A 14,147-nucleotide genomic window follows, 5' to 3' on the forward strand; every position below is an offset into this window, starting at 1 on the left:
TCTATGATTTTTTTTTCTCAAATATTTACATCTCTAATCTACATCCCCCCCCCCCCCCCCCCCCGGGCTCCATAATTATCATATTTATTTATTTTTACCTACACTGGCCCTCATACGCCGTCGTATCCTGCTGCTTCCTCTTCAGTTGGGTCCAATCCTGCAATGCCCGAGTCGTGACAGAGTGAATATCGCACCACCAGCATGTTTGTGTGAGCGCATGTGTCCTCTCAACACACAAAACGGGGACCCACTCATAAAAACATGGCTACATCGCGCGACAGGTGGTCCGAAACCCGACCGGGTATCTTAACGCCTGACATAAGAAAAAAAAAAAAAAAAAAGATGTAACATTTATCTCATATCTGCCCTTCCACCTCGTGGATTTGATTTGCTTCTGATGTACATGCAGCTTATTTTGATCAGAGATGAAAATAGGGTTTTGTTTTGTTTTTCTTTCTTCCGTTCCAGCTGCTGATTTAAAAACGTTCCTCGAACAAAGAAACCATCTGAATCTCCTGCAGAGACAAATAATGAGCTCTGTAATTATACTGTAATTGTCTGTGGGTGGCTCAGAGTGTGTGTGTGTGTGTGTGTGTGTGTCAAAGATGTGTATTCATCTGTGAGCCTGTTCGTGTTTCTGTTCAAAGGTGCAAACGAAGTCCACCTCCTCTAGTGTTCTTCAGTCCGGTTCAGAGGAAACACCGTTAATATGCTGAATTAATATGTTGTGCATCACAGTAACCCGGCGTCTCATTCCGTATGCGTGAGTGAGCATCTCATGCACCGTGTAGCTGTGTGAATATACAGTATGTTTGCAGAAATGATGACACCAGCGGTGCAGATCCTCATCCAGGTAGTAGAAGGTAAGACCAGGCCGATGTTTGTTTAGCAGCTTTCAAACCTAAAGCATTAGAATAACATTTAAAAAATACAATAAAAAGCAAAAATGAAGGAGATTTTTTTAAAAGAACTGTTGAAAGAATTGCAGTGTGAATGTGCTTGATGTTGAAAGTTCAACAATGTTTGAAAGATGTAGAATATTTTAAGGTTTGAATGACTGTTGAATGTCTATAAATACGTTTTTTAAAAGTGGGAAACGGTCTAAAAATGACAGAATTAAATAAAACAAAAACTATAATTGGAACAAAAATTCAGATGCAGTTGCAACACAGTTATTAGTTTCTAATTGCCCAAAATTCAATTAGGAACAAACGTGCAGCAGAGGATGAATGGAGACAACAGCAGAGTTCCTCATTCACATTTGAACATTTGAGTCTTTGATTCTATCTGTGTAACGAAGCTTCACCCTGTTTTGGTACTCGAGGAACCACCAGTCAGCTGAGAGACAGAGAACAAGAGGATTTTACTGTATAAGTGGCTTTAGGTCTTTAAGTCGATCTTCTTCCATTCGTCTCAGTTGCTTGTTCTTGTCAGACTGGTGACGGGAATAAAGAAGGACCGACTGCTGAGTAGATGAACCTGATTTGCCCTCATGGCCGTGACGTTGTTCTGGCTCTGGGAGCTGTTGAGAATTATTGAGGCCCTGCTGAAGAAGTACCAGCTGCTGGAGGTCTCCGTACAGCAATATTTAATATAATAACAGCCCAAGAAAAGACAACTCCAGGCAGTCGTATTCATATCAAAGTTCTTGCAAACCAAAAATGTAACTAGGTCAGATGGAGAACAGATTTCTGTCAGAAATGACTACTAATTAAAATGTGTGCTCGTTTGTGTTCCTCGATGGAGGATGAGGCTCACATGTAGAGACTAAAGGGAACTGCTCAAGTAAAGTAGCCTACAGGTGCTGGAGTAAAAGTACTTTGTTACATTCAACCTCAGGTAGTGAAGTCCTGCTTCACCATTAAATATTCAACACGTCTCACGGCAGTTCGTGAAATAGTCACAAAATGCAATCTATTGGTTTCCTACAGGGACACGAATTGTCTCTTTTTTTTTCTTGTCCCTCACAACAACTTGTTTTTGGGAAGGATGGCATACGTTAAAAACGACTGTCAGGTTTAGGCAACTAAACTACTTAGGCTAAAACAGAAATCATGGTTGAGCTTAAAATAACTACATACAACTAAACCACCAACAGTTAGGTTTAGGCAACTAAACCACCAACAGTTAGGTAAAGGACAAACATCGTGGTTGGCCTTATAATAACTACGTACGGTTGAATCCAGTCCAATCAGTCAATCATTAACTTCATGTACAGAGCTTCTTTTTCAGCCGACAGCTTTAAACCAGGACTGACATCAGTAGTAAAGTAGGTGCACCATCACCGTTACTGTTTCGCAGCACAAAGCCATTTTCAGTCCCAGGCGTCAGGATTCGCTGCAGAAAGCTGTGAAATCCTGCTTGCCCCCGGAGTGATGAAAGCACTTTAGGAGTTTGAGTCTCGTGTCTGTTGAAACTCCCTGAAGCGTTTCACATTTTTGGCCCCGCTGGAGGTAAAACAGCAGCTTCCCGCCGATACGTTAAAGGAAAAACCACCTCTGGAGCTTCACCAGTGACTTTACAGATGGAAAACATGAGAGTGCAGAGAGCAAAGCAGGAACCTGAGTCACATAAATTCATGTTAGAACAAGATGAACAGGGTTAGCCGGGAGGTTTTAGCTTGTGTAGTGTCTATAGTGTTAGGCCTGATGGTGAGACACCGTTCAGAAGCTTCAACGGTGGTTAAACTCTGATCTTGGCCTGTTTATTTTCTGGCGTTAGCCCAACTCTTTGAAAAGACAGAACAGCATTGATCACAACCTTCATACCAGATCTACATGAAGAGCTAAATCAATGGAGAGAACGTGATTGTGTGAATGCTGGATGTTGACAAGCTGACGCCAATCATCACCAATAATGATTTATTCTGATGTTGGCGTATTGCTGCTTTAATCTGTATGAAGAAGCAGTTGAATTACTAGGAATGAGTTGGAAAAGTGGGATAGAGTCTAATTAGTATTTATTAAAAAGCTGAATAATACCCATAATATATACAAAATGTGGAATAGTTCAAGGTTTGTTGATAAGAGGCTATTTAATGCAGCTCCCTTTGGATTATTATTTTTTTTTTTAAACTAATGCAACACCTGCATTCAGGCATCATCAGGTGTTTTGTGTTTAAAAAAAAATGCGTTTCTCCTGAAGTTCCGAGCTGGACGTGGTTAGCCTAGCTTAGCATAAAGACTGACAGCGGAGGGAAACAGCTAGCCTGGCTCTGTCCATCCACAGATTACTGAAATCATCTTTCACTGCTGCAAAGAAGAACACGACAGTCGGACACAGAGCTGCAGCACTTGAACAATAAGGTTCTTTCTCTCGCTCTGTGTTTTGGGAAGGATTTGGCAGGCGCTCCAGGCCTGATGGGAAATGTAGACCACTGGGTAAGCCGATGTAAATTTCCTCCAGTGGAGAAGCTACTGAAGCTCTGCGGTGCATCAGATTCCAACAGCATCAATTATTTAACTTGCAATTCACAACCAGCACGCCTCGCTCCCATTTAAAGTTTTTAGGCGACGTGAAATATTAATGCCGACGAGACCGGGTCATCAGAGAGAATATGAGTTTACTGTAGCCTCATGGGGCAGAGAGTGAACGGGTAATCAAGCACGTAAAGGGCATCAAAACAAACATGAACGTCTGTGTGGAGCTGATAACATGTCTCCTGAAGATTACCTGCAGCTTTCAGAGGAGTTTTCTCTGCAGCGCTGCTGCGTTCATACTCTCTGCAGGCTCAAAGAAATCTTACCTTACGTTTTTATTTTTATTTTACAACAAACTACTATTTAACTGGAATGTGGTTTAGTTCTGCAAGGAGGTAAACCAGCCAATCGAAGCTTGACAGAGTTTTGTGAATCCACAGAGGAGCCCTGAAACCTTCAGCTGAGGTGAAAACAACAAAATCAATTGAGGTTGAATTTTCAAGGATTTTGGGATCTGAATTATTTTTGAGAGATTTTATTCTGGATGTGGCATGAATTGGCACATCCCACATCAGGTTGTACTTGTGTTTGTGGATACTAATCTAAGATGTGGGGACATTTCGGATTTAAATCTACAGAGACGTGTTGTTCCACCAACAGGACCGGAGCTCTTTCTGGACCGTGACTGGGGCCACGTTATGTGAGGCTTAAGGTAAGCCTCACATAAGATAACCTAACTAAGATAACCAACAGCTTCAGTCATTTTAGGAAATGTTCAAAAACAACGTAATAATGTTCAGAAGACAAAGTCCGTAGAAATTATGACTTTTGTCTGTTGGGAACCAGCGACAGCCTCTGGTTCTGTAAAGTGAAGCCCGTTTGGAGGATTTGAAATTAGCTTCAAATTTGGAGGAAATGGATTTGAGAGGAAATGGTGCATAGTTACAAAATCATTTCACCACAGGTCAATAGCAGACCAGCTCAAGGTGTCACTCAGACAGAACCAGGACATTCTATTTGTGTTTCAACAAATACAGAAGTACAGGTAGACCGACACGGCAACACATTCTCACCCCAACTCGTCAATACTGCTGTTTGGTCCGGGGCCCTCAGCTTTACTGTGACACTCTCCATACCCCTCTAGTGAATGACGAGTCACGTGACAAAATGTCAACATTGTCCTTAAGTGACATTCTTAAGATGCACAAAGCTAAAAATCTACATTGAGTGTGTTTTGTGGGACATTTTCCATCTCCGGCCACAGATGTTAAAGTGTGTAAACATCTTCACTCTGTTCTTTAATCTAACAGGAGAAGAAGATCAGCTTCTCTCACTCCGGTGGTTATTTTGCACGACAGAATTGCGTGCAGCACCACTGCTGTAATTGGAAAATGTGTCATGATAACGACTTTGTTGAATTCCAGTTATTGACAAATGAGCTTCTGAGATTATTTAAATCTAGCTGGTGCGACGCTGTCCTTCAGGATCCATTATACTCAACCACTTTGTAAACGTAAGTTAGTGGGCAGCAGACCAGAACGCACGGTGTCTTTAATCAAATGTTTTCACCAGAACAGTTCCATTAATGAGCCATTTGTCTCAGGGAGCAGAGCCGCGCTGTTCTAAGCATGATAACTGAGATCCTACACGAGGTGAATGGCTTTCATCTCTCACATGAAACCCAATAAGAGCGTTGGAACAAACAACGCATCTCATCAGAGTTATCAGACGGAGAGGAGCGTCCCTGTCTCACACACACACACACACACACACACACACACACACATCTTTAATTAACAGCTAAACAAATATTGCAGCTTTTTGTAATGGTGCTGATGATGGAGCTGCCCAAACAAACCCCCCGTCTGTTTCCACATATGAGAAACAGAGAAGCAACACTAAACGCTGCTGCTGCAGCTCCCCAATAAACCAAGAGGTCATTAGTTAACTGGTGTTTCATGCATTTAAACATTAAAACAACGGCCAGTGAATATGAGGGATTTAGAATCGTGACCTTGGTATCTCTTCGTTACGCCCCTGCTCTGAGTTCTATCATCTTACCCCCGTAAAGAGGCAGCAGGTGTTTTTGGAGCTTGACCCATCGGGACTAAAAGGCAGGAAATAATCGGTTGTTTACTTCCTGCTTTAAAGCTTATTAAAGGACAACGAAAGCAACAGAAACAATCCTGTAACTACAAATGTTTAGCGTGTGGGTCTCTGCGACGACCACTTCTGTAGAGTTTGATTGAGTACAAACAACCTAACCGCCCCTCTGGACACCACTTGTCAGTAAGCCGTCTTAAAACACAATTCATTCAAACTCAAAAACATTTAGCAATGAATGCAGGCTACTTACTCAAAGTGTAGTCGTACAAAACACGTCAGACAATCTTACCCAAAAACAAATGGAAGTCACCAAGCTGTCGGCCCTCGTAGCAGCGGCTGAGTGGTGGCGGTGTACTCGGCAGTGTGTTGGCTAACAGCTCACACAACCACCAGTACACACACACACCGTCCAAAACACTACCCCCCCCCCCCCCCCCCCCCCCCACACACACACCAAGTCCCTCCACACCATCGGCTACAGAGAAGATGACACATCAGAGGGTGAACGAGTGTCATAGAGCTGTTGTTGCTATAAGTTCGTTTTCTGAAGCTGCTCGTCCCGCCACCACTCCACCCAACACACCGTGACAATAATAATAATAATAATAATAATATACTCCTCCCTGTAAGAATGTTCTCAGAGTTACATTTGGTGTTGCCATTGAAACAGTAGAGTCAACAATAGAGTTATTTAAACATTTCTGCTGTTGCTGTTTAAACTCTATTCATTTACATGTGAGTAATAAAGCAATGTTGATTCTTTTTAAATTAATTATCTTTTTTTTCTCACAAAATAATCAATGGTCTCTAAGTCTGGAGACTTGGAGACATTTAACTCACCGTCTGTCTGTCGGGAGGCCTCAACACGCCGTCACACTCCACACACTCCTGAACCGGCTCCGTAATGATCCGTCTCCTCCGTCTAGTTATATCCGCACCTCTGGTCCGGCGTTCAGCTCGTAAAGAGCGCGCTCGTTTCATCCCGAGGCCTTCAGCCGACCCGCTGCTCAGAATAATGACTCTCCGAGGACGAGGTGTCAACACCGGGCAGGAAGCCACAGGAGAGCCAGCTGGGAGCGCTAACGGTCACCGCCGAGCTGTAAACCTTTATTACCACGGGAAGCTCTGCTGAGCTCAGAGTCTGTCTGGTAGCATCACAGAGTAGTACGCTATATGTACTCGATAACAAGAAAAGGGTTTCGTGAAGTGGTGAAGTGCATTAGATGTCAGCGGGACAGACTTTTACAAGTGGTATCAGAAACCTTGGGCACCTTCCTTCACCCAAACCATGAGTCAGCAGCAGTAGAACTCTTCTTTCTCTGCCTTGAATAGATTTCTTCACTCTTTGTTTAATGAACTCTAGAAAACAGATTCTTGACTGACAACCACAGACGTCGTCGCTGTAATGTCCGCTCTTGGTTTGTGGAGTGATTGGTTCGTGGAGTGACGTTTTGAAGTCGATTTGGCCGTCGCCATCTTGGCTTTTTTGCAACCGGTGAACAGAAGTGACGTAGAGATGCCGTATACGTCTCTACTTTGAGCAATACCAGGTTGCTTTATTTATAATACTTCATTTATTACTTGATTTATACTTTTTGATTATTAATCTGCAAAGTATGCAACTAGTGTTGAATAAATGGAGTGACGTAAAAAGTAAAACATTCGCTTCCAAAATGTAGTCTAGTAAAAACTAGACAGCAAACAGCCCCAGTGACCGATGAGGTAAAACTTTCCCCCGTTTTAACAAAAAGAAACCTGGTTCAGAAACTTCACTGAAAGAGTTTAGTCCTCAGTCACGACTGCCATCCATCAGTGGGATGGATCCAGAGAAGCTGCAGCGGAGGTGATTGATAGCAGAATTAATAAACGAGTTAACAGTAAAATTGAAAATAACATTTTTTATGGAGTTAATTGCCTTGGGCTGATAAGAGAGAGGCGGGTCGGCTGTGGATCATTTCCTTGATCAACGATAATGTGAAGGAGCGCCATCACAACAATGAAGAATGAAGGTCAGACAGGATCTCAGCACCGAAACATCAACGCAGGAATAGTTACACTGAGAAGTTTACAGTCATCAATAAATTGCCAAAAGTTTTTGACAAATTATTCATGCAGAAATTGGAAGTATTGATGTAGACTCTTGTTTGACATCATCAGGATCAGAAGGACTTTGTCCCACGAGGTACCATCTTCAACTCACTTACATGATCATGCTAATACATAATAATGTGATTTGAGATCCTGCAAATATAAATAAGAGAAGAAGACGAACACAGGAGGAATCCGGTCTCTGGTGTGGAAACGTGCTGACATGAACCCGGAGCAGACGAGCTGCTGTCGGTTTAACGAACAGCTGTTAGCACAGAGGGCTCAGGTTGTCTGGTTCACAGGTCGACAGGCCCTCAGCTCTCCGTCTGCAACGACACCATATAACACCACCACACCTCAGGGCCTCGGCCTCACAGGGATGATGGAGCTCATCCTCCTCACGGCCCCAGAGGCTGCTGGGAGGTTGGCATCGGGATTTATGGGCATATTTCTGTGTTTGTGTTGCTGCTGGGCGACACCAAAACATCCTCCTGGTAGTTTTCATGGGATTATTTATGAGAGTTGGCAATAGAGCATCTGTGCGCGGTAGTTTAGTTCAGGCAAGAGAAGAGAATTGATTAGATTCGACTAAAGAATAGAGAAGACTACATTAGATTAAAAGCTTGAATTGACTATATTATACTAAAGATTATACAATAAATTACATTAAAATCTAAGCTATGAATGTGTGGTCCCAATGGTCCCAATGGTGTGGTTGGCTGGTTATGGTTCCTCAGCAACGTCGGCCGCAACCTTCCCTGAAAGTTGGCACAAGAGTAGAATAAACCCGTCTCCCGTTTTCCAGGCCGTAAAAGACACGTCGTGTGTCCAAGTCCTTCACTCTTCAACCACAAAGCTGCTCTGAATCTTTCAGTTGTGTGACAATCTGTTTGTTTTCAAACCCACAGACTGTATAAAAGAAGTGGACGTAGTCGTCGTGACATCATTCATTGATTTGTGGACTGATGTTGAGTTTGGCAATTTCGCTGGCGCCATCTTGGATTACGGCTGTTATTTTGCAACCAATAAACAGAAGTGACCATATCTGGAATGCGGAGGAGTGACGTGGAGATGCAGTATACATCTCTGGTAGAGACCTGTCCATCACAATAAGCCCCGCCCTAAAGCATCCCCTGCTTTATGGTCTGTTTGACTCTAAATGGACCATAATGTACTAAATGAACATCATGCTGTATTGAAGAAGACTTGAAACTAGAGATTGAGACCATAAACTCATGTTTACAATGTTTACTGAGGTAATAAATCAAGAGAGAAGTAGAGTCATTTTCTCATAGACTTCTATACAACCAGAGGAGTCGCCCCCTGGTGGTCATTAGAGAGAATGCAGCTTTAACACAACCGGAGAACCAGAGGTTGCCGCCTGGTTCAAATCAAACAAACGAAAAGTCACTTTGGTGGAGCCGATGGTGATTTTTTTTATGCTGACATTACCCAGGGATGAGCCAGCGGCGCAGAGGCGTGAAAGAAGAAAACTTTTTCATCTGAAGGAGTGAGTGCAACACCATGAATGTCTTCAAGGACAGACTGCTCTGTTGTTCACATTCGTATGATGAAGAGCGTCGAGACCACAAAGACACAAAGGTGTTGGAGAGAGATCAGTGGATGCTGCTTAACATTCAGAACATGAAGAAACACCTTGACTTCAGATGCAGGCCCATGGCCTTGAGATGTATTATAATCTTTTTTTGATTAAAGTAATATTGGAGTAAATGTGAATTAAAAATGTAGTATGATTATGAAATAGTTTGTACGTGATGTAAATTAGCCAATTGAATCACATAATGTCCTCGTGTCAACTTGATTCGTGTGGTCATGTGCTTCACTTGATGTTCATTCTTTCGCGGTTTGTCGTTGGTGGTTTTATTTAAATGAAGATGTGTTTTCATTGCTGTTCATGACATGTATAGAATGACGGCAAAGGGCCGCAAATAGTCCTAATTTAACACAATAACAAATATGTAGTATGTTAAAAACAAGTATTATTAAAGTTTCAAGTGTATATTGAAGTGAAGAGTACATGTTCTGGGATGTCAGAGTCAGACGGGGTCCCGGGACTTTGTTAATGAGCCAAACTGCAGACGGGAAAGAAAAGCCTGAGTTTCAAATTGATGCGAGAGCAACACGCATCATTCTGTAACACGCATGACCCTGAAAACACAGAGAGAACAAACATGCAAAATACTTCCAGTGGATCTCGAATCTGTGGTGGATGTGCAGCTTTATCTGGTGCACATTTAGGATCACATTTCCTACCTGAATGCAGCCGCACGATCCAGCTAATGGCCTCCCCTTCCTCCTCCTCCTCCTCCTCCTCCTCCTCCTCCTCCTCCTCCTCCTCTTCCACACGCAGCAACTGGGCCAAATAGAACAATATGAAAGTTGTTGTTTGCCATGGTAAAGACAGCTTCACGCATGTAGTTTATTGGTGATATTCTTCACAGAGCGGGACGGTTGATTAGAAAACATAAAGCAGGAACAGAACCTCGGGCCCGCTCATGTGTCTCTCTGCTGGAGAAAGTCATTAGCGCTGAGTAATGAGCCTCCTGCTAATGCAGCGGCAGAATTATGCCTCTCCATCACAGGCTCGCTGAGTGTTTGGCATTATTCAATTTAATTAAACAGTCAGTAATCTGGTTGTAAACGCGTCTGAGGTTTCCATCTGTATAACATAACATGGATATGACGGGCGGCCCGTCTGATGAGAGGGAAGTTGTTGTTTCTGCCTGCAGCGCGATGATTCTGATTGATACAGATGTTTCCACAGAGATTTATCTCCATAACAATTTGACAGATTCAGTCTGGATATCGATGCTCACCAGAGGACGATTCGTGACGATTTTGGTGATCATCTGACGTGTCATCTACTAAAATCTGTTTTTTAGTGCCACCTCTGGTACGACTCTTTCTTCCGCTGATCAGCTATAAAGACTAAAGACTCTTTTACAGCTGACGTCATCAAAGATATGCGTGCACTTGTTGGCAGATGTTGCGTTTTTGCCCCAACCATCCAGACGAGTTAGCAAGCTTTAAACCATTAACTGTGTGTGAGAAGTGGACGTAGTCATCGTGACGTCACCCTTTGGTTTGTGGACGGCTGCTTTGGCGCCTTGAGTTCGTCATCTTGGATTACAACCGTCGCCATATTGGTTTTATTCGCAACCGATGAACGGAAGTGACCATATTTGGAATGTGGAGGAGTGACGTAGCGACATCGTATACACCTATGGTAGAGACCTGTCAATCACGGTGTAGCCCCGCCCCTAAAGCATCCCCTGCTTTATGGTCTGTTTGACTCTAAATGGACCATAAGTTACTAAATGAACATCATGCTGTGTTGAAGAAGACTTGAAACTAGAGATTGAGATCATAAACTCTGACCATAAACTTTTCAGACACTTCCCCATGCATCGGCTTCACTCTGCAGAACCGGACGTTGCTGCCTGCTTTATTAAACATGAAGTTTAAACATTAAGTCAAAGAGCAGAAAGGAATTACAAAGTTATTTGACGTTTAAAGGCCCAGTGTGTAAGATTTAGTCGCCTCTAGTGGTGTTTTCCAGATTGCAACCAACTAAATACTAAATACTGCTTTAGAAATTATACACTGCTTAAAACATAGTTATGAATATTTTATTCCACAGCTGCCAATTAACCCCCCTAAATGTTACGTACCGTCCCTTTAAGTGGCAAATGGAGCCTGAAGAGTCTGGTTAGAGTGGAGATCTGTCTGTTCAAGTGTGAATAAAGTGTTTAATTCTCAGGTAGGTTGAAAATCATTGTTAGAAGAATTAGTTGAAGAGTAAGAACTAAAAGCAGTTGCAATAAATTGTGAATAAAGATGGAAATTTGAGCGGTGAGAAAAACTTGAGATTTATCATTTTATTCAAGTGTTAGTAAAAGAAACAATGTTTAAGTTAATAAACTTTTCTCTGGTTTCACTAATTAAACATGACTTTAATAAAAAACGTTTTATATGTAGGCTATATTATAAGGATTTAATGTAATTATTTATACAACTTTAATTTTATATTTTTCTTTTTGTGTATAATCGTATTCTCTCCGGCTACCTTGTATTTTATATTATTATTATCTGTGTTCATTGTTGGTATATATAGAAGTCGTGCTATCCGGTTCGCAACACGCATGCGCAGTACAGCACCCTGTCAATTCGAAACCAAGCGGGGGAAAACAAAGCGGACTCGTGCAGTCGTGAGTGTTTCTCTTCGTTTCCTGCATGTAATGTCGTGTTTACGTCCACGCAGTGGTTCGTTTCATTAAACGCATCCTGTGAAATGTTGTTCATTAGTTTGTAGAAGCTGTCTCGTGTCAGCTTGAACTTGTATCCAGACTCCATCTAAAAACTCTGTGTTTTAGATGTATGTTCTTATTGCCGCACGCATGCGTACACGTCGAGTATGTTTTATACATTATACACATCTCTACATTCCCTGTTGACGTTCGGCTTACAGCTGATTCACATCCCTCTCTGATAAACGGACGTTGCGTTGTTAGTTGTTGTGTTTAGTTGCTTCAGTCTCTCCTGAACTCAAACACGCCACTTCAGGTCCGAGTTTAAACATTATTAAATAACGCGCTGCATCGTGTGCTGTTTACCAACGGAGCCGATTAATATAAAAAGTGCATTATTATATTATATATAATGTGTACCACTACAGAGAATCAATGCAACTTTTAACCAAAAGTTGACCGATTTTGTAAAAGAGTTCATTTGGACGTCACGTCTCGCTGCAGTTTGCTTTGTGGATCAAATGAGTTTAAATGTGTGGAAGTTATTTCTCATGAATGCTACTTAAAGAAGATTATGCTCTGCTAAACAGGAGGGTTCTCTTCTTCTTCTTCTTCTTCTTTGAGGTTTATTGGCGGTTGGCAAACCATGAATTGGTGCATTACCGCCACCAGCTGGTCTGGAGTGTGGATCAGGATGTCTAGTTCCTAAAGTATAAGAAACAAAACAAGTCGTATTTTCTTAATAGTGTGAGTTAGTCTCGGATCAGGAGGACACTCTGTGGACCAGCGTGTTGTTAACCCTGCAGTGGCTCAGCCCCAGCTTGTGTTGACGTACATTAGAAGTAAAACATCAGGCAGCACGTTGCTGATATTGTTGCAAGCAACTTGCCATGTTTTCTTCTGCAGTGACTCAGTGTTTGTAGTAGTTTGATGCATCTGTCTGAGATCTATCGTTGGTTGCTTCTTATGCACGAATGAGAGCTTGTTAACCGCACTGCAGTTGTGTTTTTTTATCATTTATATTCTTTAAATATGAAAGTAAACGGTGTCTGAGCAGAAGAAGACGTCACTATAAGATACGTTACTTGGAACTATCTAATACAAGTGCCTGAGCAAAGACAATGCCTCACATCAGCCAAGTTAATTTGTAAATACATCAAAATGTAATATGGTGTCATATTGTCAGTGCAACGTCAACAAATATGTGTGTGCATTTAACAGCATCAAAATGTCTGGTTGTTGCATGTTTGATATTCCAACAGCGGACTCAAGTTCCACAGAATTCAGACGCAGCAGGTGTTTCAGTTAAACCAGTGACCGTGTTAACTGGTGACTCTCAGCCGAATGCGTCTGTGGTTTCTCGCAGTAACTTCCGTAAATGGTCGGTAAAGATAATAAACACAGAGGAGTCCGTACGAGGAGACCTACATGTTCTGTTGGTGTTTTCAACAGCTGCCGTCAGCACGAGCAGCCGTGGACGCATTCGGCTGAGAGTCACCAGTTAACACGGTCACTGGTTTAACTGACGTTGTGTTCATGAACACAGGACTGGAATCATCTAGTGACGTGGAGCTCATAATGTCTCTCTGGTGAAACATTACACACTAGGTTTCTCCACCAAATACGTCTTTGTGTCTGGACATTAAATATGGTCGCTTCTGTTCACCGGTTGCATAAACCAAGATGGCGACGGCCAAAATGGCGAACATGAGGCTTGATTTTTATAACATCATGGTTGGATTATATTTCCCGGCTGATGTTTCAGTCGGACACTAAAAGAAACGAAGGCCAAAATGATGAGCGATGAGACTCGGGGTCTTGGGACAAATTAAATCCTTAACAAGTAGAACTTTTAGACACAGTCAGGGCCGACATGTACTAGTACTGCGAGCCATTTATGTGCTATACTTAACTCAAATGAGCTCCGTCTGTGTCTTTAAATCTGCCTAATGATCCTTTAAAAAGCTCTTAACAGGAGCGCTTCCAGAAGAAAAGACAAATAATTAGAGGAAACTGCAACATTTTCATGAAGTGTAATATAAAGTTTTATGAAGCCTCTGTGAATATGAGCAGTAGCGCTGCACCACACAGTAAAGGACCCGTGTTTACAGCATGAGGTGACTCATCCAACACTCGTCTGGAGAGCACAGAGGAGGCGTCAGAGCGAGCGTCAGGATTCAGCTCGGCAGGTGATTGATCGGTGACATCGTACGTCCACGCTGCACTAATCGATCAGAGCAGCAGGTCTCAATAAAAGAGAAAAGTT

General features: G+C 42.4%; 1 protein-coding gene across 4 annotated transcripts in view; it reads left to right on the forward strand.

Annotated features, from left to right (window-relative positions):
- The first annotated feature begins 11,773 nt into the window (after window positions 1–11,773).
- The window catches only part of pot1 (protection of telomeres 1 homolog), a 56,279-nt gene continuing 53,905 nt past the window's right edge, over window positions 11,774–14,147 (forward strand). For 2 of the 4 annotated variants that reach the window (XM_076089682.1, XM_076089685.1), the window contains exon 1: window positions 11,774–11,842. The gene's annotated coding sequence lies outside the window, so the exon portion shown is untranslated. The remainder of the gene's footprint in view (window positions 11,843–14,147) is intronic. The other 2 variants (XM_076089683.1, XM_076089684.1) reach the window with 2 other exon arrangements.

This window comes from Anarhichas minor, unplaced genomic scaffold (genome assembly GCF_050575085.1).
Source record: "Anarhichas minor isolate MPS153535 unplaced genomic scaffold, ASM5057508v1 ptg000011l, whole genome shotgun sequence".
Classification (NCBI taxonomy): Eukaryota; Metazoa; Chordata; class Actinopteri; order Perciformes; family Anarhichadidae; genus Anarhichas; species Anarhichas minor.